The sequence below is a fragment of the Batrachochytrium dendrobatidis genome, assembly GCF_000203795.2.
Source record: "Batrachochytrium dendrobatidis JAM81 unplaced genomic scaffold BATDEscaffold_1, whole genome shotgun sequence".
NCBI lineage: Eukaryota > Fungi > Chytridiomycota > Chytridiomycetes > Rhizophydiales > Batrachochytrium > Batrachochytrium dendrobatidis.
In genome coordinates, this window is record NW_006281099.1 from 1,481,635 (window position 1) to 1,487,079 (window position 5,445).

Here is a 5,445-nt window from a genome sequence, read left to right on the forward strand (position 1 = left end):
TGCACACGCAGTTGGTGGTGTAGCCATTGCAGCTGGTACAGCAGTCGTAGGCGGAGCTGCAGTTGCAGGCACCAGCATATATAACAAACTGTTTGGTCGCAAAAAGAACACTGGAACTACCGAGACTACCGAGACCACTGAAACTACTGAAACTACCGAGACTACCGAGGTTGTCGAAGTTGTCGAAGAAGCTGCAGACACTCATGTCGAGCACGTTGAACACGCTGAACACGTTGAGCATGAGATCGTGTCACCAGTCAAACAAACCGTTCATGAAATGTACGCAGTTGCATCCGAAACCGCTCCAATCGAGCATGTCAATGTCGAAGATGTGACCGAGACTGTCAAGACTGAAGTGGTTGCCGATGAACATATCGAAGCAACACATACCAAAGAAATCACTGATGCCATCGAACACGTTGATCAGATTGAACAGATTGAGCACGTTGAACACGTCGAACACGTCGAACATGTTGCACATCCAGATGTGGTTGAGCACACATATGAGGCTGTTACTGAACATGCCAATGCCACATATGAAGATGTTCGTGAATCAGTCGAACACATTGATACACCTACTAAATCTAGCACCGATTTGCACATTGTTGACACTGTCAAACACACTGCAGAAGATGCAGGCCATGCTATTGGTCAAGGTGCACACGCAGTTGGTGGTGTAGCCATTGCAGCTGGTACAGCAGTCGTAGGCGGAGCTGCAGTTGCAGGCACCAGCATATACAACAAACTGTTTGGTCGCAAAAAGAACACTGGAACTACCGAGACTACCGAGACCACTGAAACTACCGAGACCACCGAGGTTGTCGAAGTTGTCGAAGAAGCTGCAGACACTCATGTCGAGCACGTTGAACACGCTGAACACGTTGAGCATGAGATCGTGTCACCAGTCAAACAAACCGTTCATGAAATGTACGCAGTTGCATCCGAAACCGCTCCAATCGAGCATGTCAATGTCGAAGATGTGACCGAGACTGTCAAGACTGAAGTGGTTGCCGATGAACATATCGAAGCAACACATACCAAAGAAATCACTGATGCCATCGAACACGTTGAACACGTTGATCAGATTGATCAAATTGAGCACGTTGAACACGTCGAACACGTCGAACATGTTGCACATCCAGATGTGGTTGAGCACACATATGAAACTGTTACTGAACATGCCAATGCCACATATGAAGATGTTCGTGAATCAGTCGAACACGTTGACACACCTACTAAATCTAGCACCGATTTGCACATTGTTGACACTGTCAAACACACTGCAGAAGATGCAGGCCATGCTATCGGTCAGGGTGCACATGCAGTTGGTGGTGTAGCCATTGCAGCTGGTACAGCAGTCGTAGGCGGAGCTGCAGTTGCAGGCACCAGCATATACAACAAACTGTTTGGTCGCAAAAAGAACACTGGAACTACCGAGACTACCGAGACCACTGAAACTACCGAGACCACCGAGGTTGTCGAAGTTGTCGAAGAAGCTGCAGACACTCATGTCGAGCACGTTGAACACGCTGAACACGTTGAGCATGAGATCGTGTCACCAGTCAAACAAACCGTTCATGAAATGTACGCAGTTGCATCCGAAACCGCTCCAATCGAGCATGTCAATGTCGAAGATGTGACCGAGACTGTCAAGACTGAAGTGGTTGCCGATGAACATATCGAAGCAACACATACCAAAGAAATCACTGATGCCATCGAACACGTTGATCAGATTGAACAGATTGAGCACGTTGAACACGTCGAACACGTCGAACATGTTGCACATCCAGATGTGGTTGAGCACACATATGAGGCTGTTACTGAACACGCCAATGCCACATATGAAGATGTTCGTGAATCAGTCGAACACGTTGACACACCTACTAAATCTAGCACCGATTTGCACATTGTTGACACTGTCAAACACACTGCAGAAGATGCAGGCCATGCTATTGGTCAAGGTGCACATGCAGTTGGTGGTGTAGCCATCGCAGCTGGTACAGCAGTCGTAGGCGGAGCTGCAGTTGCAGGCACCAGCATATATAACAAACTGTTTGGTCGCAAAAAGAACACTGGAACTACCGAGACTACCGAGACCACTGAAACTACTGAAACTACCGAGACTACCGAGGTTGTCGAAGTTGTCGAAGAAGCTGCAGACACTCATGTCGAGCACGTTGAACACGCTGAACACGTTGAACACGAGATCGTGTCGCCAGTCAAACAAACCGTTCATGAAATGTACGCAGTTGCATCCGAGACCGCTCCAATCGAGCATGTCAATGTCGAAGATGTGACCGAGACTGTCAAGACTGAAGTGGTTGCCGATGAACATATCGAAGCAACACACACCAAAGAAATCACTGATGCCATCGAACACGTTGATCAGATTGATCAGATTGAGCACGTTGAACACGTCGAACACGTCGAACATGTTGCACATCCAGATGTGGTTGAGCACACATATGAGGCTGTTACTGAACACGCCAATGCCACATATGAAGATGTTCGTGAATCAGTCGAACACATTGATACACCTACTAAATCTAGCACCGATTTGCACATTGTTGACACTGTCAAACACACTGCAGAAGATGCAGGCCATGCTATTGGTCAAGGTGCACACGCAGTTGGTGGTGTAGCCATTGCAGCTGGTACAGCAGTCGTAGGCGGAGCTGCAGTTGCAGGTACCAGCATATACAACAAACTGTTTGGTCGCAAAAAGAACACTGGAACTACCGAGACTACCGAGACCACTGAAACTACTGAAACTACCGAGACTACCGAGGTTGTCGAAGTTGTCGAAGAAGCTGCAGACACTCATGTCGAGCACGTTGAACACGCTGAACACGTTGAACACGAGATCGTGTCGCCAGTCAAACAAACCGTTCATGAAATGTACGCAGTTGCATCCGAGACCGCTCCAATCGAGCATGTCAATGTCGAAGATGTGACCGAGACTGTCAAGACTGAAGTGGTTGCCGATGAACATATCGAAGCAACACATACCAAAGAAATCACTGATGCCATCGAACACGTTGATCAGATTGAACAGATTGAGCACGTTGAACACGTCGAACACGTCGAACATGTTGCACATCCAGATGTGGTTGAGCACACATATGAGGCTGTTACTGAACATGCCAATGCCACATATGAAGATGTTCGTGAATCAGTCGAACACGTTGATACACCTACTAAATCTAGCACCGATTTGCACATTGTTGACACTGTCAACAACACTGCAGAAGATGCAGGCCATGCTATTGGTCAAGGTGCACATGCAGTAGGTGGTGTAGCCATCGCAGCTGGTACAGCAGCTGTAGGCGGAGCTGCAGTTGCAGGCACCAGCATATATAACAAACTGTTTGGTCGCAAAAAGAACACTGGAACTACCGAGACTACCGAGACTACCGAGACCACTGAAACTACCGAGACTACCGAGGTTGTCGAAGTTGTCGAAGAAGCTGCAGACACTCATGTCGAGCACGTTGAACACGCTGAACACGTTGAGCATGAGATCGTGTCACCAGTCAAACAAACCGTTCATGAAATGTACGCAGTTGCATCCGAAACCGCTCCAATCGAGCATGTCAATGTCGAAGATGTGACCGAGACTGTCAAGACTGAAGTGGTTGCCGATGAACATATCGAAGCAACACATACCAAAGAAATCACTGATGCCATCGAACACGTTGATCAGATTGAACAGATTGAGCACGTTGAACACGTCGAACACGTCGAACATGTTGCACATCCAGATGTGGTTGAGCACACATATGAGGCTGTTACTGAACACGCCAATGCCACATATGAAGATGTTCGTGAATCAGTCGAACACGTTGACACACCTACTAAATCTAGCACCGATTTGCACATTGTTGACACTGTCAAACACACTGCAGAAGATGCAGGCCATGCTATTGGTCAAGGTGCACATGCAGTTGGTGGTGTAGCCATCGCAGCTGGTACAGCAGTCGTAGGCGGAGCTGCAGTTGCAGGCACCAGCATATATAACAAACTGTTTGGTCGCAAAAAGAACACTGGAACTACCGAGACTACCGAGACCACTGAAACTACTGAAACTACCGAGACTACCGAAGTTGTCGAAGTTGTCGAAGAAGCTGCAGACACTCATGTCGAGCACGTTGAACACGCTGAACACGTTGAACACGAGATCGTGTCGCCAGTCAAACAAACCGTTCATGAAATGTACGCAGTTGCATCCGAGACCGCTCCAATCGAGCATGTCAATGTCGAAGATGTGACCGAGACTGTCAAGACTGAAGTGGTTGCCGATGAACATATCGAAGCAACACACACCAAAGAAATCACTGATGCCATCGAACACGTTGATCAGATTGATCAGATTGAGCACGTTGAACACGTCGAACACGTCGAACATGTTGCACATCCAGATGTGGTTGAGCACACATATGAGGCTGTTACTGAACACGCCAATGCCACATATGAAGATGTTCGTGAATCAGTCGAACACATTGATACACCTACTAAATCTAGCACCGATTTGCACATTGTTGACACTGTCAAACACACTGCAGAAGATGCAGGCCATGCTATTGGTCAAGGTGCACACGCAGTTGGTGGTGTAGCCATTGCAGCTGGTACAGCAGTCGTAGGCGGAGCTGCAGTTGCAGGTACCAGCATATACAACAAACTGTTTGGTCGCAAAAAGAACACTGGAACTACCGAGACTACCGAGACCACTGAAACTACTGAAACTACCGAGGTTGTCGAAGTTGTCGAAGAAGCTGCAGACACTCATGTCGAGCACGTTGAACACGCTGAACACGTTGAACACGAGATCGTGTCGCCAGTCAAACAAACCGTTCATGAAATGTACGCAGTTGCATCCGAGACCGCTCCAATCGAGCATGTCAATGTCGAAGATGTGACCGAGACTGTCAAGACTGAAGTGGTTGCCGATGAACATATCGAAGCAACACACACCAAAGAAATCACTGATGCCATCGAACACGTTGAACACGTTGATCAGATTGAGCACGTTGAACACGTCGAACACGTCGAACATGTTGCACATCCAGATGTGGTTGAGCACACATATGAGGCTGTTACTGAACACGCCAATGCCACATATGAAGATGTTCGTGAATCAGTCGAACACGTTGACACACCTACTAAATCTAGCACCGATTTGCACATTGTTGACACTGTCAAACACACTGCAGAAGATGCAGGCCATGCTATTGGTCAAGGTGCACACGCAGTTGGTGGTGTAGCCATTGCAGCTGGTACAGCAGTCGTAGGCGGAGCTGCAGTTGCAGGTACCAGCATATACAACAAACTGTTTGGTCGCAAAAAGAACACTGGAACTACCGAGACTACCGAGACCACTGAAACTACTGAAACTACCGAGGTTGTCGAAGTTGTCGAAGAAGCTGCAGACACTCATGTCGAGCACGT